Source organism: Melanerpes formicivorus, unplaced genomic scaffold, assembly GCF_026170545.1.
Source record: "Melanerpes formicivorus ecotype bairdi unplaced genomic scaffold, bMelFor1.0.p_v2 SCAF_5, whole genome shotgun sequence".
Lineage (NCBI taxonomy): Eukaryota > Metazoa > Chordata > Aves > Piciformes > Picidae > Melanerpes > Melanerpes formicivorus.
Genome location: NW_027142357.1, coordinates 36,556,157 through 36,579,210, shown reverse-complemented (window position 1 = coordinate 36,579,210; position 23,054 = coordinate 36,556,157). Strand labels below are relative to the sequence as shown.

At 40.7% G+C, this 23,054-nt stretch overlaps 1 protein-coding gene across 12 annotated transcripts in view; it reads right to left on the bottom strand.

Moving 5' to 3' along the window:
- The window catches only part of BAZ2B (bromodomain adjacent to zinc finger domain 2B), a 135,611-nt gene that overhangs the window by 94,857 nt on the left and 17,700 nt on the right, over window positions 1-23,054 (bottom strand). For all 12 annotated transcript variants that reach the window (XM_068139156.1, XM_068139155.1, XM_068139157.1 and 9 more), the window contains exon 2: window positions 7,088-7,130. The gene's annotated coding sequence lies outside the window, so the exon portion shown is untranslated. The remainder of the gene's footprint in view (window positions 1-7,087; window positions 7,131-23,054) is intronic.

Below are 23,054 nucleotides of genomic sequence, written 5' to 3'. Positions count from 1 at the left end.
ACTACATACAACTGCACAGCTAGATGTCCAACTACTGCCCTACAAACCCTCAGGATGTTAAATATGTAGGAATAAAATATCTTAATGCTTGACAAATTTTGCAATCTTTATGAAAATCTACTTCATAAATACCTGTTGAGTACATATTTTCCAACCTCAACTCTACCTCCCATTCTTTTTTCTCATTGACTATCTTCCTCCTGTTACAGAAGCAATAGAATAGGAATAGAATAGGAATAGACCATACCAGGTTGGAAGAGACCTTCAAGATCATTGCGTCCAACCCATCAACCAATCCAACCCACCTAAACAACTAACCCATGGCACCAAGCACCCCAGCAAGTCTCCTCCTGAACACCTCCAATGATGGGGACTCCACCACCTCCCTGGGCAGCCCATTCCAATGGGCAATCACTCTCTCTGTATAGAACTTCTTCCTAACATCCAACCTAAACCTCCCCTGGCACAGCCTGAGACTGTGTCCTCTTGTTCTGGTACTGGGTGCCTGGAAGAAGAGACCATCATCCACCTGGCTACACCCTCCCATCAGGTAGTTGTAGACAGCAGTAAGGTCACCCCTGAGTCTGCTCCTCTCCAGGCTAAGCAGCCCCAGCTCCCTCAGCCTGTCCTTATAGGGCTTGTGTTCCAAACCCCTCACCAACTTCGTTGCCCTTCTCTGGACTCGTTCCAGCAAGTCAACCTCCTTCCTAAACTGAGGGGCCCAGAACTGGACACAAGAGTCGAGGTGTGGCCTAACCAGTGCAGTGTACAGGGGCAGAATGACCTCCCTGCTCCTGCTGGCCACACAGCTCCTGATGCAGGCCAGGATGAACTGAATCTCTTCTGTTTCTATGCACTCTATGCCTACTATTCACTTGGTTTAGGCTGCTTTTGATATTCCAAACAAACACAATTTAAGCCAAAACTATTATTCTAAACCCATGTTTTAAGAAACAAATCTCTTCCTCCCTCAGAATCGAACATTCCCCTAGAATTTCCCTTGCTAAATCATACTATGACTTGGGTAGACTGATGTCTAAGTTTGAACTAATTCAGGCATTACCTTTGTGCTTGCCTCAGATAGGGTAGGATCAGATACGTACCCAGCATGTTTATTTTATGACTTACAGGTATTCATCTGACACTGCCACATCACATCTCTCACCAACACCAAACACAAATTAAAATAACCAAAGACAAATACTCCACCAAACTACTTGTTCAACTTCCCACCTGCCACAGATACACATTTCTTATCTGACTTGCTACTCAGCTGCCTCTACTCATCTCCTCATTACCACTAGCCAATTACTTTTGGTTTTCAGTTGTCTTCATGTGGGTTGGCAAACTAGAGTACAAAGGAGCATCTATTTGTAACATTCTTCTCCCATGTCAAATACAGACCAGAACTTCACTATTTATTTGCACCTAATAGTTAAACCTGAAGTAAAAGCACCATGGTGCATCCAAATACAAGAAAACTGTTCCAAATCTGGGCAAAACCAGGCCTAACAGAAGAGCAATGGAACACATCTCAGAGAGGATGTCAATGCAGCAGAGCTAGGGAGACAACCAAGACAAGGTATTTGGGTATGGCCACATCTTGGAGACAGCCCGGCAGAACAATAGGGGTTAGAAGGGTAGTCCAACCCCCTCTGCCAAAGAAGGTTGCACAGGATGACTTCCAGACAGGTGTTGAATGAATCCGGAGACAGAGACTCCAGTTCTCTACAACCCACAAAGTGAAGTTGCTCCTCATGTTTAGATGAAACTTCCTATGTTATCTCTTGCCCTGTCACTGGCCCCATCCTCCCAACACCTACCCTAATAAAGATCTCACTGAGGATATGGAACAGCAGGAGAATAAACAAGGGTCAAATCACTGCTAGAGATCCAGTACCTCTCAGTCTTACACAATGGTTGTGCCTTTCACCACATAGTCCCTGCTATGAAGCACTGACTTGATTCAAAGATTCATTGATGCTACTACCTCTTCCTAATTTTACCTTTCTCCTTTAAAAATCCTAGGAGGAAAGAGGGGGAAAAAAGACAAGAAAAGGAAAATAATTCAAAACTAATTCAATATCCCTGACATGAGTTGGCACATTTTTCACTAGGGCAGGTTGCTCAAAGCCCCATCTACTTCCATTGATGGGACACCACAACTTTTCTGGGCAAACCTGTTACAGGTCCCTATATTCAATGTGAAAATACCCTCTCAGTTTAAATACATTTCCCCTTGTCCAGTCATTGGAGGCCCTGGTAAAAACTCTCTCTTGTGTCTATCTTCTGATCCCACTGGCCACAGCGTGCCAGTACCAATTACCAAGCAGTTCTGTTTTCACATCAGTTTCTCACAAAACACACATCTAAGCTCTTCCAGTTATCAGGTTAAAAAAATACTGTCATTGTTTATTTAAGGTTTTCAGTTTTGGCTCTTTTGATTCCCCTGGTTTAAGTTTTCTTTATTAGCACAGTATTTGCCCCTTACATTAAAATCGGGGAAAAAACTAGTTTTGCCTAAGGACTTTTAGCATTTTAAGAATATAATCAAGTCTCAAATGAGTCACAGTAATGTTATGAATTCTGATAATGGCAAATAAATTTCAAGAAAAAGTACAATATGCCTCCCCCTCCCTGGATTTGTAGCATTTACCCAGACCAGGAGCTTTGTTTTCCTGTGTGTACTCAACTGAAGTCCTACTAGAAACACCTTTCTAGCTGAAATGAGAATGTAAGAGTCAGATTAGCTACCAGCAGTAAATTCAATGAAAACTCAACTTGAAGATAGCAACTTGCATATGGAAAACTATCTTTCTGGTAACTAACCAGAAATACCTTCTTACCCTAAACATTTAAACTAGAGCTACTGGCCATTAAGACTGCAATTTAATTACACACACCCAAAGAAATCCCATTTGCCATAAATGGACTTTGATTTTGTATTTAAAAGTCAAGAACACTTCTTGCTGTACAAAAACCAAAGCAAAGTGAAAACTCCTTCTACTTGGGAGAGATTCCTGAACTTTTAAACTTCTGATGTAACTGTAAATAACAAAGCCACTTCTTTGTGCAAACAGATCACTGCTATTGCAAAGATAAAACCAGCTGGTCTTAACAATACAATGCCACTGAAAATTCAATTTACATCTGAGCTCCTCCAATTGCCATCTGTACAGTAAAGCTTAATAAACCACTTATTCCTCCTAATAGATGCTAATCATGGATTGACAATACATAATCAAAATCTGCTCTTTAACCCTTTCAGCAAATAACCATTATTAAATCCGGTTTGCAGCAGCAGAATTGAAACTCTTGAGAGCAACTCTTACAGAAGTTGTGTCAGCTTTGTGTCTTTGGCTTTGTGGTTGGTTGTTTTTTTTTGTAACTGCCTTCCTATTAGAAAATAGACCACATCAAATCAGTCTGTTAGTTTAAAAGGAAAATGTAATAAAACTACAAAACCCACTAGGTATTCCACGGGGAAATAGGCAGTTTATTAATTCTTTCCTTGACACTTTCAGCCATTTTGTAATGTTACTTCTGTAATTGTTTTATCTAGCATCTTAATTTGTTTTCCTTAGTAAATAAATCTAAGCATACAAACACAAGCAAGTGTATACACATACAGACACAGTGACCCCCATCTGCAGTCCAATGAGTAACACACAGCAATAAACTGGGGTTTAATTCTATTTTTTTAAATAACCATGCAAAAATAAGTAGAAAAAAAGACATAATTGCCTTTTGCCTGTTATTTACACTCTAAAATTACTGTAAGCACATGAAACTTAACATTGCACTGTTTTTATGTTCTTAGTCAATGATAACTGTTACTCTTATTCCAAAGTAAAGATACAACTAAATCTGCAGGTGTTAGTATCATAGTATCAGTCAGGGCTGGAAGGGACCACAAAGATCATCTAGTTCCAACCCCCCTGCCATGGGCAGGGACACCCCACACTAGATCAGCCTGGCCAGAGGCTCATCCAGCCTGGTCTTAAACACCTCCAGGAACGGTGCCCCAACCACCTCCCTGGACAACCTATTCCAGGGCTTCACCACTCTCATGGTGAAGAACTTCCTCCTCACGTGTTACACATGTATGAAGTAAATTCTCATCTTCTTTGGGAGGTGGATCATTTTGGATGCTTTTACATTTCTTCTAAGCTTGCCAAATGGTACATCCACCTTTACTGTCAAGAACAAAACCTGTACCTTTTCAAACACTATTACTACAAGCAGTGAACAGCACGTTTTTATAGACTCACAGGATGGTTCAGTTTGGAATGGACCTTCAACAATCAACCTCAAAAGTAAGCTCACTAAGGAAAACATTAGCTATTACTTTCCTTGCATTTTTAAAGGCCTACAGGACAATTGATCAAAAAGCACAAATCTTGCTATAAATTCCTCCTGTTCTCCAATTGCATATTTAAAGGGAGAAAACTTATGCACATCACCTTGGCCATTTGTTTATGGAGCACTCTTCTCATTCTACTTAGGCATTTTTTGTTCAGATTTCATCCTGATTGTTTCACACTGTAACAGAGATCAGCTGAAGCCAGCTAGCAGATCTCATTCAGTGGTTGTGGGTCTACAGAAAATTGCCACTCAACATAGGATCTAGATTTGCTTGTGTGTAACACCTCCCAAAATATTATGGAAGGACTCCTAACACTTGAGTTGAAAATGTCTCTGAATTTTCTGAACACTCAAGCAATGAGTGTTTCCTCATTTTTATGTAACTGGATTCTCTCAATGGGATTCCATCTCTTTCCCAAGGAACAGGATTAAATTGTTTTTTTTTTAAACAAGATTTCACAAGTCAGAAAGTTAGCAGGTTCAGCTTCTTAAAGGCCAAGAAACAGGTAATGTTTAAGACCAATCGGGTACTACTCACCCATTCACCCCCCCCCCAACCACTGAAAAACTGGAAGCTTCATTATGAAGTTTCAACATCTTTCTTGAGACAAGCTGGGAAGGCAGCAGTCTTTCAGTTTCAGTACATGCCAGAAAAAAAAGTCACTTAACAGAAAAACACCAGGGCTCAGCTTTTAGGAAAAGAAAGCTTTTTAATTAAAACTGGCTCACCCTACAGAAACTGGCACTATACTACCGTATTACAGAAAGTTTAACAATGTCTCCTCCCTGCAATAAATTCTAAAGCCTAGACACAGTCTTCCTATTTTTGTCTGTTATTGCAAATTACTTAATGGCTTGCCCAGTTCTGCTTTCTCCTAAAAAACCCAAACAAAACGGTTCAGATTGCTGCTCCTCACTTCAAAATAGCAGGCAATCCTACCTCCTGCCTTTACCTGCTCTCATATCACTGTGTTCACTAAAAAGCTGTTCTTTTTTGACCTTTTAATTCACTTGATTCCTCCTGTTTAATAGATCTGCTGTCTCCATACAAAACTATTCATTCACTGAATTCAGCCTTTACTGGTGCTCTTATAATCTTAGTAAATACTGTATTAAAGTCACACGAAGTGTGACTTTGATAGCTTTTCTTTCCACACTGCACAGAAAATGTGCAACTGCACACTTGAAATGCTTCTAAAACTCTAAGCCTTTCAAATTTAAACTTAAAAATTACTTTAATCAGCATGCAAAAAAGATCAATCTTCCTACTATCAGTGAAAATTTTACCTTTACTGATTGAAAAGTTACCTGTGGGATGATAGCATAAAGATCGCTACTGAAAGGTAAGGCTCCACTGCATGGCACAGCCTGGGATATAAACAAGGCCCTTGTTAATCAATGTGTCTATTATTGGCCATACATTTACAATAGGTCTTTACAAAGTCAGCTATGGTATTTGCCATTTTCAGGGTCTACTATCACAAGTGTAAGAAGAATTGATGGTTATGAGAGGAGCACCAAAATAATACACTTGAAAAGTAAATTTAAATTGATTTCAGATTTGTATCCCTTCTTGTATCTGACAGAAGTTGCATCTGTGAGTTACACAACTCCAGACTTTGTTTAAATCTCTTTATCTGTTTTAGTTTCCACTGTTAACTTTGTCTAAAGCAAAATCCTGGAGTAAGAGACAAACACGTCTTTTCTTTAGTCATCCCAAAAAAACCAAACTGTGACAGTTTTAGGTTGTGCCTTTAAGAAAGGTCAGTTACTAAAACACTGAACTTCTCTCACTACCACACAAACAAATTGATGTAAATGTTAAATTCTTCATTTCCTAATAATCTTCATTCCATAGATAGATAGTTTACTAGAGTACTGTAAATAAACCAATTCATACTCATGTCATAGCAAAGTATCTCACATTCTGACTAGTCAAAGTGCTTTTACAAGCACCGTAGAATCAAAACTCTAATCACAACCTCTCAATGAGTTTTAAATATTCCCTAAACTGTACAATATAAGACACAGAAACTAGACGGGAAAAGAGAGGAGACGGGAAAAGAGAGGAGACGGGAATAAACCAGGTTGGAATAGACCTTCAAGATCATCACGTCCAACCAAAAGTCTCCTTCTAAACACCTCCAATGATGACGACTCCAACACCTCCTCGGGCAGCCCATTCCAATGGCCAATCTCTCTTTCTATGAAGAATTTCTTCCTAACATCCAGCCTAAACCTCCCCTGGTGCAGCTTGAGACTGTGTCCTCTTGTTCTGGTGCTGTTTGCTTGGCAGAAGAGACCAGCCTCTGCCTGTCTACAACCTCCCTTCAGGTAGTTGTAGAGAGCAGTAAGGTCTCTCCTGAGCCTACTCTTCTCCAGGCTAAAACTACTAAAGGCATACTGAAAATATGCAACACACTAAAATTACCTTCTACCATATTTATTTTCAAGTGAACACTTAAAGAAATCCAGAAATAATTATCACAGTGTTATTGTGGACATTTGGTTTTTGAAGACCTACTCAAGAGTTAAGCCTGACGTCACAAATGTGACCGCCCATGTGGACCAAGGATCTAGAAGTCACAGTTAAGCTGTGCTTAGCATCTTGCTGAAATCAGGACCTGGGAGCAGAATTTAGCACTCGCAATGTCTGCCTTTTCCCAATGCGATTCACGCTCCTCGAAAATGATCAGAACGCTTACTGCCACGGCTTACTTACTGTGCTGAACGTGGTCAGTTCTGTGACATTGCTGTTTCGCAACCTGCAAACAAAAAATAATTAACCATCAGCTGACTCATCCTTTCGTCACAACTTTTACAAGGTCAAAGGAAAGACATCAAACAGAACGGTAGAGTCTCTCCCTCCCAAAAAATCCCATCTGCAAAGGATTTCCAGTGTACCGAAAAGCCTGTTTCCCACAGCCAGATACTGGAGTGATTAAGACAAGAATCGTTGCAGCCAAACGTTACGTAATCACACTTTTTGTTCGCAACCAGCTGTTTAAATACACGGACCCACCTTACCCTTACTGAATTGTGATCCATGCAGTACAATGTGTTCCCCTTTGATATACACACTAAGTCAAAGGCATGTTTAACCTCAAAACACAAAAATAATTCTGGAGTCCCAGAAATCAAGAGGCTGAGGGAGCTGGGGCTGCTTAGCCTGGAGAAGAGGAGACTCAGGGGTGACCTTATTGCTGTCTACAACTACCTGAAGGGGGCTTGTAGACAGGCAGAGGTTGGTCTCTTCTCCCAGGCAGTCAGCACCAGAACAAGAGGACACAGTCTCAGGCTGCACCAGGGGAGGTTCAGGCTGGAGGTCAGGAGGAAGTTTTACACAGAGAGAGTGATTGCCCACTGGAATGGGCTGCCCGGGGAGGTGGTGGAATCGCCATCACTGGAGGTGTTCAGGAGGAGACTTGACAGGGTGCTTGGTTGCATGGTTTAGTTGATTAGGTGGTGTTGGATGATAGGTTGGACACGATGATCTTGAAGGTCTCTTCCAACCTGGTTTATTCTATTCTAAATCAATGGGAATTTAAAACTCTGTTTGGACAGAGACAGAGTTCTGTTGCATTTACTGATGCTCTCTACCAGAAAGATTCTCCTCACATTCTTGAGAATTCAGAACCATCTCTGTCAGTGCAAAATCCATACAGACTTCATTGAAAATTTAAAACCAAAAATATTTTTTTGAATGCTGGTTTGAATTGCTTTCCTCCCAGACTACTTTTTCCCCAGGCAGATGAAGTTTTGCGTAACACACTGTACAGGAAATAGGAAACAGTCTAACACAAGCATTTCAGGGAGATGCTACTTGCTGTAGCAGTAGACATCTGGTATTGTTGGGATTTCCTAGTAACTTTTTTTTGTCAGCTTAATCTTTTAAAAGTATCACCTGTCTGGACACAGAATCACAGAATATACTGGGTTGGAAGAGATCTCCAAAATCATTCACTCCAACCTTCAATGAAGGGTCAACACTAAACCACATCCCCAACTGCCAGGTCCTACATGTAGCTTGAACGCTCCCAGGGATGGTGGCTCCACCGCAGCCCTCAGCAGGTCATTCCAATGTTTGAGAACCCTTTCCATGAAGAAATATTTCCTAATATCCAGCCTGAACCTCCCCTGGCATAACCTGTACCCATTTTCTCTATTGTTGTCACTTGTTATCAAGGAGAAGAGGCTGATTACACCTTTGCTCCAACCTCCCTTCAGGTAGTTGTGGAGAGTAATGAGTCTCCCATCAGCCTCCTCTTCTCCTGACTGAAAAACCCCAGCTCCCTCAGATACTCCTTGTGGGTCATGTTCTTCAGGCCCTCACAAGCCCCTGCCCTTCTCTGGACATGCACCTCAATGTCCTTCCTATAGAGTGGCCCAGAACTGCACACAATACTAGAGGTGTGGCCTCACCTCTCCAGAGTACAGAGGGATGCTCATCTTCCTAGGCAACCAGCACCAGAACAAGGGGACACAGTCTCAAGCTGTGCTAGGGGAGGTTCAGAATGGATGTTAGGAGGAAATTCTACACAGAGAGAGAGAGATTGCCCATTGGAATGGGCTGCCCGGGGAGGTGGTGGAATCACCATCACTGGAGGTGTTTAGGAAGAGACTGGATGGGGTGCTTGGTGCCATGGTTTAGTTGATTAGGTGGTGTTTGATGATAGATTGGATGCGATGATTGTGAAGGTCTCTTCCAACCTGGTCTGGTCTATTCTATTCTGGTCCATTCCTGTTTCTGCTGGCCAGAGTGTTTCTAATACAAGTCAGGATGCCACTGGCCTTGGCCACCTGATCTAGGTGGCCCTGATTTAGCAGAAGGGTTGGTCTAGATCATCTGCAGAGGTCCCTTCCAAACGCCACCATTCTGTGATTGTGTGATGTGCTGCAGCATTAAACACATACTCTTATACTAAGTTTTCAGATACTCTATTCAGCTAAACTGATGGACAATTTCAAATGAGCAAGTAAGCATAAATGCCCACGTATCAAAGAATGCTAGGGTTAAATGGGGCATCAGGGGTCTTTCTCTTATTGGTTTGTTTGGGGCTTTTGTTTGAAACAGAACACTTTTCTTCTAGAGCATAACATGGATAGGAGCATAAAGGTGGCCTATCTCACAGTGGCACAGCCAAGAAAACATAAAAAGAAATTTACACAAAACTTCAGCTACCTATATGAGCTAAAACTTCTTTTTACAGTTAGGTAAGCTAAGTTAGAATTCAAATATAGGTAGGTAATTACAGCAGCAGCAGCCATAGTTTCTTACATTTCATTTTAAATTACAAGCAGTAAAGGTGTTGGCATTACACACCAATAATTGCCTCCTTTTTGGGTGTGTGTGGGTTTTTGGGTTTGTTTAGGTGTTTTTTTTTTGGGGGGGGAAGGTTGTGGGGTTTTTATTTTGTGGTGGTTTGGGTCTGGGGTTTCTTTGTTGTGGCCACTGCTGTCAGATTGCACTCCTGGGTCTGCCAGGAAAACAGCAGGCATTTTATTCCCTTGTCAAAGGACAGCCAGCAGCAAATCATTCCTCCTAACAGCCTGTGGCAACATCATCAAGCTAAACAGGAAAGGAATCACATTTGTTCTCCCAAGGAGAAATCAAAACATTACTCTTTCCCTTCTATATCCTATTGGCATGCTCTGACAACATCAAAAAAAAAAATCCCAACCTATTAGGCCAGAATCAAGAGAAGTGATGGAAGGAGATATGACACAGTAACTACTACCATTTGAAAGCTGAGAGCAGAGCATTTGACTGAGGAAAAGATTCAAGTATGCATTTTGCTGCTCTCAACCATCCTGCTGGCAAATTAGAAAGCCCAAACTGTCCTTCAGAAATCAGAAAACAAAGTCCCATTTCTTCCTCTGACTTGGAGACATGGTATTTCCTGTATTAGCTGAAGCTCCTGTACTTGCTGCCTGTTATAATTTTGCACATACATTCTGTTACTGACTACGTCTATACTTGTGGCTCTGCTACGTTTGGGGTTTGCTAACAGTCCTGAAGGCACTGAATAGCCCACCAAAACCTCAACTTTGGGACAAACGTAAAAGGACCGGTAGAGATGAGGATAGTGACAACAGCTCTTCATTTTCCAGCTTGCCATTTCAAAGGGATGATAACGAGCCACCACACTGGTAGGCAGAGAACACAGCAGTTGCAGCTTCCTCAGCCCTGAATACTGTCCAAGCAGGAGAAAATGTTTCTCCATAGAAAAGCTTCCCAGAACCCTAGGGATACAACTGTATTAGAAAACTGCCTATTTGTTTCCCCAGGATAACACTTCCAAAAGAGTAGACTGGAAGGAAATAGTCAGTAGTAGATTCAGCCTGATGCTCCCTGCTGATCTGTTGCTTCAAAACTTCTTTATCAGCTGTTTACTTTTCCTCTAGGCTTCATCTGCTCTAACTTGATGCAAGTATGTAAACTAAGGACTGAGAAAATAAAAGAGGGCTTTTTGGGTCTCTTTTCTATCCTTAATATATGAAAATGATCACCACTTGGAAAATCTTCCACAACTTCACTACAAACACAAAACCAAATGTAAACAAATAGGTTTCCACAAGAAATTGGAATAGGTACTTAAGAAATTGTAATACAAAAGACAGCACAAGTGCAAGCAGAAACAGATTAACAGCTTTAAAACCAAGCTCCAATACTTCAGGGACTGCATATGTTAAGTATTATTCCCAAAGCAAAAACATTCAACATTATCCATGTTCATAAGCAAAATCACTTCATACTGTCTGGAGCCATCTCAGAGCTTCATACCACACAAATTACATCACACAATAATGGGAAACACACTTCTTCAACAAATTGCATTTATGGTCTCTTACCCTCTTTGACTAAAGACCTACTGAAGTCAATGGTCAACATTAAATAGTGCAATAAACATTTCAGTGTCTCACTCTATTCAGCTGAGTATGCATGCAACCCACTGCAAAACAAGGGCAGGATGCAGCCACTGCAGTGGGACTACTTCTTACAGCAACACCTCAGCACAAGATCCGATAAAGGAGACCAGAAAATGGTACCAGTTCAATGATAGTAACTCTAAACTAGTTTACTATTAGGAAAAGCAAGAATTTTGATCGTCACAACCAAAAAGAATTAAATAAACAATAAAGTATTCAGGTGGAAACAAAAGCACACAGTTTTGAGAGCTGTGAGGTTTCATTACCTCACTGCCGCATAGCTGCCTATTGCACATTTCTGCCATTCACTTTACAACTTAAGAGGTCCAACTTGATGACCAGCATACATCAATGCGACAGTTTCAGGCTGTGCCTTTAAGAAAGGGACAGTTGCTGGAAAACTCTGGCTGAATGTTTTGGTGAAATAATGAAAACAAGATATTCGAAAGTAGATTGGTTGAATGCAACGTTAAGTTTTAGCTCAGTTTGAATCTCAGTCAGTTCAGTCTGTCTTTTTCAGTCTGTCTGTTTCAGTCTCTCTGAGCAACAGCTGTGCTGGATGGAGTTGACCTTGAATTAACTGAGCTAACCAGATAAGAAACTAATTCTTGCATATGCTTTGAGCTAACAGAATTTCCTCCTTAATAATTACCTTTTTCTCTCCCTCTAACCCTTTTTGGGAACAAAGAGAGGTAGGGGGAGAGAGGGGGTACAGGGCGGGGACCCTCCTGGCTGGAGGAGGGAGAGTTTTTTTTTCTGTATTACATTCTTTGCTGTGTATTTCTGTAAATATTGTATATTGTGTTATCTATTAATCTGCATTTCATCCTGCTTGTCCATTGTCATCCTGCTTGTCCTGCTCTTATCCATTTCTGCTTCTCTGACTGAGACAGCCGTGGTTTCTTTGAGGGGGTGGGGGGGAGAACTGAACATTCTCTCCCCACCACAATCAACTAGTAACTAAAAGGCACACCTACTGTGGCAAACATGATTCTGATTGGTCATTTACTCTAGAGTCATAGTATCATAGTATCAGTCAGGGTTGGAAGGGACCACAAGGATTATCTAGTTCCAACCCCCCTGCCATGGGCAGGGACACCCCACACTACATCAGGCTGCCCAGAGCCGCGTCCAGCCTGGGCTTAAACACCTCCAGGGATGGGGCCCCAACCACCTCCCTGGACAACCTATTCCAGGGCTTCACCACTCTCATGGTGAAGAACCTCCTCCTCACATCCAGCCTGAATCTCCCCACCTCCAGCTTCATTCCACTCCCCCTAGTCCTACCACTACCTGAGATCCTGAGCAGTCCTTCCCCAGCCTTCCTGTAGCCCCCTTCAGATCCTGAAAGGCCACAATTAGGTCACCTCAGAGCCTTCTCTTCTCCAGACTGAACAGCCCCAACTCCTTCAGTCTGTCCTCATCTTTACGTTAGTCAAAATTGAATTTGCATGGCTGACTGTGTAAGGGTTTGCTCTATGGGTGTAAAATTAACACACAAAACCCCCTTTTATTAGGATTAAGTTCAAGGAATAATTCATATTTTTCTGGTTACATAGAAAGAAACTAGGGCAAACATGACTAAGACAAGTGCCTGTGAGGTCTGAAAAATCATTCTGTTTGCTGCAGATATGTATATACCAAGACTGATGCTTTAAAATTTTGAAACTAAAACCAGAGGAAGCATCTGCCCTTACAAATAACATGTTCCTTACATACCTCAGTATTTTTCTCCCTAATTAAAAGCACACGGACTTGGTTTTGGCTCTGGCATCCAAAGTACAGAGTAAACAGAGTAACACAAATTAACAGAGTAAACACCAATACTAAAACTAAGTGGAAAACTAAAACCCTACAGCAAAGAGATCATTTGGCATGAACTTAAGGAAGTTACACAACACTGACTTCTCTGTCAAACTAAAATTTAAAAAAATAATTGATAATTAGCAAAAATATTGTTTCAGACTAAATATTCTCTTCCTTGACAACCATACATGCATATAAACATGAGAGTGGTGAAGCCCGGGAATGGGTTGTCCAGGGAGGTGGTTGAGACCCTGTCCCTGGAGGTGTTTAAGCCCAGGCTGGATGAGGCTCTGGGCAGGCTGATCTAGTGTGGGGTGTCCCTGCCCATGGCAGGGGGGTTGGAACTAGATGATCCTTGTGGTCCCTTCCAACCCTGAATGATACTATGAAAACTCAGGATTTGCCTTTTAACTGCAGTAACAGAAGTCCTTGCAACTCACTCTCGGTACTCTCTGCCACTCCACTAACAAAGCCCAACAGAAAAGCATTCTACAGTGGCTTAATTCCAGAGCGGTTCTTAGAACTGCGGATTACAAAGCACACCACCAAAGCATCCTTAAATGCAAACAAAATCCTAACAATTTGAGAATAAAAGCCCTGCAACAGCTGACATTCCACACTCATGGAGATAGGTGAGAGATGTATATTCAGAAGAACAGAAAGAACAGTAAATGTGGGGTGCCTGAAAGAGAAGATTGTAAACTTTGTTTACATTTCTCAGTACTAATCGAGCACAGGCAAAGTGTCTCATGGGCTGCGTTACACAGACACACAGGGGTAAAAATTGCTCCTCATTCCATGAATGGGACAGTTAATACACACAGGAAAGATTGCATTATTTTTTATTTTCATATTTCATCATTTATTATGCAATGTTAATATAACTTTTTTTTCTCTCTCCACATTATTTTCTTATCGTGTACAGGTAAAGAAAACGGAAGTTTCCTGCGCTTAATATTAGCATATAAATGGAGCTAATTGAAGTTTGACTAAAGTGGGAAGACTGGGTGGTGTGAATTCCCACCTTTGTTACTATTATCACTTTGCAAGGTGGTTTTTTAAGCAAAACTAGACTAACTGGTTTATATTCTGGCAGGGGCATCTTCTCCATTAAATCAAAACTTGGAATCTGAAAGCACTGACTGCAGCAAAACCAGCACCATTTTCATAAAGCCATGAGGCAAGATGTCTCCTTTCTCAACTGCAATGTGCTTTTTCCCCAGTGCAAACATGCTACTTACCACAAAAGATATGCCTCTACTTTTTTTTTTTTTAAACAATTACTTGGTGCCCTTTTTAATTACATTGCAAACAAAGGCTGAAAGAACATGAGCATTCAAGTTACAGTCTTTCTGTTTTCGTTAGTAATTCAGGACTGTGCCCTGGATGTTTACTGTGACAGGAGAGGTAACAAAGTGACAGCATTGTAGAAGAATGAAAAAGGGAGATTAGGGAAACTTTCTCAAACTGTATCGTGTTTCTGTTAGCATTTCTAGCAAGTGTTTCTTGAAAACTGATAGAAGTAACATTGGTGAAGGGAGGGCACTTGTTCCTATAAGCATTTGAAAACACTGAAGGAAGTTTGTCTACACAAGGCAAGGTCTGCCATTACTGATACTTATAAATGTCATCTTGGAAAAACCCTTTTACTGGAATAGTTGAAAAGAAAACAGGTGTCACAGCCCTAAACAGCATTTTCTAGAAGTGGCAGGAAACAAAGGCCTTTACCCTTATCTTAACTGCAAAAACAGAATGAAGGTTAAGAAACGCTAATTCAGTTTCATTGTACTAAGAAATCACTTTCTGAAGAGGAGAGAAACTGGGAGTTGTCCCATTTTAATGACCATTGTCCTAAACTCAGGAAGCCACACAGTGATTATGCTAGCACAGCTTTGAAAAAGCAGAAGTCACACATAGCCTTTGGATCAGCTGCAGTCCCTATTTTCTTCAGTGGGCAGACTACAATCCTCTGCTGTAGAGGAAACACAACAGGGTTTTTTAACTAAAAAGTAATACATAAGGTTGCCTAAGTGAAAAACAAAACCACAGTGCAAATTACAAAGGTAAAAAGTGTACAGGAATGAAGCAACAACTCTTTCCATTATTATTCTATAGTTACTAGTACTGTGAATATAAACAGCTTGAAGCTGTTCATTTTTGAATTCTCACCACTGATCTAGGTATCTTTGATTAGACATGTTCACTATTGCAGCTAGCAAAGTTGAGAAATCATATGTAGAAGAGACATGCAGCAGGTTTAGAGGAGAGTCATAAAAATTATCAGAGGGCTGGTGCACCTCTACTATGAAGACAGGAGAAAAGAACCGGGGCTGTTCAGCCTGGAGATTAGAAGGCTCTGGGAAGAGCTTAGAGCTGCATTTCAGTATCCAAAGAGGACCTACAGGAAGGCTGGGGTAGAACTGTTCAGAATGCCTTGAGGAAATAGGATGAGTGGCAATGGTTTGAAAATGGAGCAGGGTAGATTTAGGTTGGACATTGAGAAGGTTTTCACAATGAGGGTGGTGGAGTACTGGAACAGGTTGTCCAGGGATGTGGTGAAAGCCCCATCCCAGGAGACATTCAAGATCAGACTTGATGTGGCCCTGGGCAGCCTGATTTAGTTGAAGATGTCCCTGCTTACTGCAGGGGGGCTGGACAAGATGAACTTTCAGGGTCCCTTTCAACCTGATGATATCTGCAAATCTGTAAATTACAGAAGTGGAGACAGTTTTTATCTGCAAATACATATATATAAGGAACAAGAGTCATCTATTGTAATTCTAACTCACTCTTGCCCAAGATAATGTTATCTCCTTCAACCACCAAGGTGTAGCACTTTTAGACACTAGAATATCCTGTTCACAGAGACCAAAAGTTTCCATCTATCTACAAACCGAGTCAGCATAATGCAATGTTCAAGCACTCACAAGTAATGACTCAGGAGGCCAAACACCTACAGTTTGTAAGCTCTTTTTCTTCCAGGATAACAATCATAGGCTCCTGCACTGACATCTGCCACATAAAATGGATCACAGTAACATTTATTTTACGTATCACTTAGTGCTTAGACAGTGATATCACATTCCCTCTTCTGTATTTCACAATGTGCACTCTTCAGTTCTGTCCTTGAGAACCACAGCCTGCTTTTACGCTACCACAGAAGCAGCATGTATTCAAATCTGAGTTACAGAGCCATGCATTGGGAGGTGTCATTAACAAGTACCTACTAAGGGAAGATAAACAGCAGCAACATGTACTAAAAATATATCAGGAAATTAAGAAGCTGTGATAATAAAACACCCCTTTTGTGATTCAAATATTACATCTTCACTCTTGTTTAACAGTGTTTAGTGAAATAGTTGATTTAAATTAAAACTCTTGTAAAGTTTTATTGGCTTAAATCACTGTGTTTATATTGGATCACTGCTCTATTAATCACCATGAAAATTACAAGATAATGTATCATACAACATGTTCCCTAGTCACACATACAGTGAAGGCAGCATCACTTCTTGAAACAACCAACAAAAGATGTGAAAATGGATTCGCTTTATGGATTGGTGGGGGTTGTTGGCTGGTGTTTTTTAACTATCTGGTTAGTTTCTCTACTGCCTTACCAAAAAAATGGCACTGAAACTAGCAAGCTAACTGTAGCATGGCAAAGAACAAAAGAAATAGTCATCATCTTAATTTTCAAGATCATGGTATGTTTACATATGGCCCTTTATTGTCTTCATAGCTGCAGGAATGAAGAATGAGTATTAAAAGGCAGAATTACAAACAGAAAACAAAAATAAACTAGTGAACATATTTTATCAGGTTAAAGCAGTGACTTTAAAAGAACCTGTCACACTTTAGGAATAATAAAAGGCTTCAACTGATCAATGTGCAAATAGTCCTGTCAAAGGCAATGTTACAGCCTGCATCACTGGAAAACCACAGTACTAATGGACATCTTCAGTTGTTTATCCCTCAACTGTCAAAATACATGCCATGAGCCATATGACAGGCATACCTGGCTGATTTATCATAGCACACAGTTGTAAACATGTCACCTGAAACAAAAAACTCACAACCACCATGGTGAGTGAAGCCTGTTCCACAGAGTTTCCTAAATACAGAATCCTGCCCCACAAAGTTCTATTTCCTTGAAGCCAAAAGGCAAAGCAGAACCTCCAACTTGGACTACTACACAAAAATCTGGAATAGAGAAGTTATGTTGCTCCCTGCTAGCATGCAAAATACAGGTACTGATAAATCTAATAAGCAGACACAAGATTCAGAAGACTGCATCCTCCACACTACAGGATCATTGACAGACATGCAGCAACTACATTCCCAGTATGAAGAAAACACTTTACATTTCTCAAAGCAAAGATACTGCTTTAATTTACACTGATAGTGTCATTTATACCATGATTCTGTAATGCCTGGTTAAGGAAGAAAAGCTGGTACAAGTGCTTTACATTTCGTTAGACTCTGTAATTTCATTATAAGCTTAGCAGCAGGTTCTTCAGTTCTGTCTCTGATGGATTACTGCATCTATTCACATTGCCAAGTTCTTCCTTACCCAAAACCTGAGCAAAGAGGGAGAGGGCTGAGTTTTATTTTCTCAAAATTAGCTCCTTTGTTCTTCCCTGAAAATCAACAATCACTTTCACTTAACTTTATCCCTGCCCAAACACAAGTTTCTTGTCTGTAGCTCCATTCTGTCAGCTCACAACACTTTTATTATTCTGAGGAAAAGCAACAAAAAGAAGGGAAATTTAACCTGTTACACTCAGGTTTCCCTGTTCCTACAGTTTATCACAAAGTTAGACACACCACCTGTGTGGTCATTCTCTCATAACAGTGGGACAAGAAAAGCCATTTTGTACTTTCCACATGTGTCAGTTTTCTTAAGGCTTCTGTGAAGTCCTACTCTCTCAGGACATTGTACATTAACTGTCCAAAATGTATAAACTAGCAGAACAACAAGAAGTTACTTTGCTAAAGATCACGTTGGTAAACTGTATTTTAATCCTTGTGCACCTTCATCCAATGAAACTTCAAAGACCTCCAAATTTTAGAGTAAGGTATTTCGTGACTGTAGCAGTATTCTACTCTTCTGGTCAAAACTTAGGACCCTGCATGCACTCCTAGTATCATTCTGACACAAAATTAGCTTTAATAATTCACCAAAACATCCAAAAATAGAAATCAAGTGACACTGAATCACAGCGTGGCTGACATTGAGAGGGAGGTCATCTTGTTAAACCCCTTTGCTCAAGCAGTTAACTAAAGCTTAAAGATGCTCAGGACTATGTCCAGATATCTTCAGTGCACTGCCATGGGTGAAGACTTCACAACCTCCATGGGCAACCTGCATCTGTGCTCAGTCACCCTCACACTGGGAAAAAAATAAATGTTTTCTAATATTCAAAGGGACCATCCTGTGTCCAGCCTGTGCCCACTGCCCCTTGTCCTGACACTGGATCCCTCTGAAAAGAGCCTGCCTCCATTGTCTCTGCATGCTCCCTTCACACATTGATTAAATCCCCCTGAGCCTCCTCTTCTCCAGGCTGAGCAGTTCCAGCTCTCCCAGCCTCTCCTCACAGGAGAGGTACTCCAGCCCCTTCAACATCTTACAGGTCAACCATTGGGCTTTTCAGTAGCTCCATCTCTCCCTCTCAGTACTGAGTGGCTCAGAACTCTACACTACTGACAAATTTCACCTCTGTCCTTCAGCATGTATCTAGCTGTATATCACACTAGAAACTTATGAATCATGGTAATTCTTATGGCATAAAGAATTATGATAATGACTACTTCAAAGAAAACAGGAACTGCACATCGATGCTTCTCCATACTCTGGAAAACAGTTCCACAATATTAATGAACAAAAAAAACACTGACAGTGTCAGAGCACCAAAACAGGAGACGGCAGCACATGACTGGAAACTGGAAGTGTAAAGCCAGCTAGCAATTTAACTTCTTACTAGTTAAAACAAAATTGAGATTAGGGAGAAGTGATGGACTTTGCTGCCAGTGTTTTATCTGTACTCCCTCTTCTCCTTTCCTGTGAGCCGTCTCACTTAACTGATGATGTACCACATATGAGAGGAGGAGGGGTAACAAAAAGTGAATTATATACACACAAAATAGTCTAAAAATAAGGAATTAATGGCAGTCATAAACCTTTTACTTCAAACCACTCATGTGTATTAAATTCATTATCCTGGCACCATTCTAGCACAACAGTAATGGCCTGGCCTCCGATTATGATGGTAAGCCAACAGTAGCATGGATTACAGCAAGACTGAAGACTACTGAAAATAATTACAGCTTTACATTTCAGAAGTTTTTCCTTCTGATTCTGCTCTTTCTGGGCAAAAATAAGCTTGTGAGTACTTTCTTCTGGGGTCTTCGAATTTTCAAGTTAAGAACACATTTTGACTTGGGTTTCTACTAAAATGAAGCTTGACAATATAACTTAGGACTCTGTAAAAGAAGGTTATCTGCCCAGTGACTGAAAGCAAATTCTGTAAAGAAAGGGCACTAAAATCGGAGTAGAAGGGATCACTGCAGGGCATAATAGTGAAAGATGTCACAAGCTAGCTGAAGTTTGAATGTATGAAGTGTTTCTTACTAGAATATCATTGTCTTTCATTTCTTAAACACTGGAGCTTGAACTAAAGAATGAAATAGTTTTATCAACAAGCTTTTTATTTAGAACAAAAGGTAGTTAAGATACATTTGTTCCAAAACTTAACACACTTGCTCTCAGTTTGTGTTTACAGATCCCTGACTACTTCTTGCCTGCTTTCCTGGTTGCTTTTTGTGGGCCATCAACAGGGAAGTTGAAAAACAATCATTCTGAGACCACATTCTCTAAAAGATGCAAGTTCTGATTATTTCATTGGTGGCTACAAGCAAAATACTCCATTTTTTACATAAGGAAGGGAACTTACATGCCTTATTTGAAATACAAGTCCTTCAAAAACAACAGCCCTACACTTCTGCTGGTGAAAATTAGTTAAATTTGTACTTGCCTAATGGCACCTAACTTCTGCTAGCTGAGCCAAACCATACTGAAACCTGCTGTTCAGCGATGATACGACTCCTTCTCTAACATCAACAGAAGTTAATTATTGCCACATACATGAATCAATGTGATTTACATTAGAATAAAGCAGCCATTTGTGCAAGCTTTTTTAATATCTGACAAACTGGTCTGACTCTTGCTAGTCTGGTTCACAGTTTCCAGTACGGAAGTGAATCAGGTATGATCTACTGCGTTACTGCAATCCAGTCCATGATACTGGGAAAAAAAAACCCACACAAAAAAAACCCTACACCTAAGTTCATGTTAAAACAAGCTACAGCCACACTTTTTCAACTCCTATGCTGCTCATTTACTTTGGACCAAATAAAATGGCACATCCTGCTTTTATTGATGAAACTGCAATCAGCTGTCCGTAAGCTAACCCTGCACACAATCTGTTTCACAGGAAACTGTTAAGCACACAGACTTTGGTACTGAAAAAATCCCCAACTAGCTGAAAGCTCCAGAAAACTGTTTATTATGTGCACACATTTCATAAAGGCAAGTTTTTGTTTCACACATCAACACAAATACTTCTTCTCTCCTGCAATTCTAGAATGGTAACAACAAATTAGCATGACTTGTGTTAGCATATCTGCAGCCTCAGTAAGAAATACATGTGCACAGGGGGATGACTCAAAGGTATTTTTACCAACAGAAATAAATAGGTTGCTTATTGCTTGTAGTTACACATGTAAACATCATTCTACTCCAATTACTTAGAAGTGACAGACAACTTAAAATTGAAATTATACTGAACCTATTCTGCAAACATAACTTTGATCCAAAAAGTAAACTTCAGTATCCCATATTCACATTCTATTATGTATGGAATATACCTAAGTAAGTATCATGCAACAGCTCTTTACTAGAGGTTTCCTTACGTGCATGTTACTTTTGAGGTGTGGCAGAAAAAAATTCTCCTGTAAGCAGGGTTCCTACACTAGTCCTCTGAATATTCCTACTGCCATACACTAGATCCTCTCCAGGAAATAAAAGCCCACTGCAACAACTCACTTGGCAAGGGTGGTGATGACAGTGGAGATTGCAAGTTTGTGCTGGATAGCAAGTGCACGCTGAGGAATCAGAGACCTGCTTGGGGCAGGGATGAAGTAACTCATGCCAATACTGCCCACCATTTCCACAGCTGGCAGTTCTGATCCATGCATCTTCAACACAGTGACTGATTTCCAGAAAACTGTAGAACTTCACTTTTCAGTGTCTAGCCTGCTTTCAATTACAGCTGAAAGCAAATGCCAAATCAGAGTTACTGCAAGGGATGGACAGCTGCAAGGGGAAGCAGGTGAAGAGACACAGCGTGGTTAAAAATCTTACGTGTGATGGCAACAGGTTCTTAAAAAGGAAAAGCCACAAAAGGAACCTGTAGCACTTTAGAAATGGTTGAGTGTTATCAAAAATCCTTTCTTCCATTTCATAAATAGCATTTGAATTCAGTCTCTGTTCATAATAATCTGTGCAAATACAAATTCATCTGCAGCTCCAAGGCTAACGAGGCTCTGGTTTCACAACAGTAACTATTTAAGGATTTGTCCAAAAATTTACATTATGTAGAATCAGTATCCAAAACTACCTTTGGTATTTTTAACTGAAGCCATTCCATGCAGCTTTTTTAAACTGGGATGGTACCTCACATCATTAAGAGCCATGATGTGAAGAGTGGACCTGCACCAAATCCAAACTTTCAGGTATAAAACACTACCACATCCAAATAGTATCACATTCACCGGGGCAGCACCCACTTATAGTTTCCTTCTTTCTGTGACAGTTGTGCCTAGAAAAAGTAGTAGTGTTTAAAAACAAAACAAAAAACCCTAAAACCACTGAGGCCTGGAGTCTGCCCAGAAAAAAAAACAGCTGAATTTTTTTTTAACATGCTACATTCTTCTGACTACTGCGATTCAGTGCAAGTGGGGTAAAACACTTTTTGCAAGTAAAGAAAATGTCACTTACTAGAACAGGATGCCTGCTGAAATCTGGTAAACAATTTCTGCTGAGAAATTATTATGAAGACCAAAAAAAATAATCATTTTCTTTTAAAATTACTAAAACTAGAGAGCAAAACACCATTTATGTAACTGCTGAAATAATGAAAAGAGCCCAGTCACTGACCAATTTACATCTGAGACTTGGCAACATTTTTACACGCTTAGCTGCTTTAAGTGTCTGTAGGTCAATGTCTGTTCATGAACACTGGCACATGCTTAAATCTAGTAGGGATTAGAATGTATTGACTTAACCTAACCACATTCGAGTCATGATGCAGGCCCTACATCCAATGGTAAACTTGTGTTTTAAATCCCTACAGGGATGGGGACTCCAGCACTGGCCTGGGCAGCCTGGGCCAGGCCTTCACAACCTTTTTTTTGGGGAAAAAAAAAATTGGTCCTCATGTCCAACATAAACCCCCCCTGGCAAACTCAAGACCATTTCCTCTTGTTGTGTCAGTAGTCACTAGGTAGAAGAGACTGACCCCTACCTGAACACATCTCCTTTCCAGCTACCTGTGCAGTGTGAGAAGGTCTCCCCTCAATCTCCATTTCTTTGGACTAAACAATCCCCAGTTCCCTCAGCCACCTGTCCGAAGACATGGTCTCCAGACCCTTCACCAGCTTGGATGCCTTTCTCTGGACTCACTCCAGCCCATTAACGTCCTTCTTGCAGTCAGGGCTCCAAAAACTAACCCACTATTCAAGCTGTGGCCTCACCAGCGCTGAGAACAGGGGCACAATCGCTGTCCTAATCCTGCTGGCCACACTATTGCTGATCCAGTCCCAGGATGCTGTTGGCCTTCTTGGCCACGTGCTGGTTTATATTCAACTGGCTGTCAACTCATGCCCCCAAGGTCTTT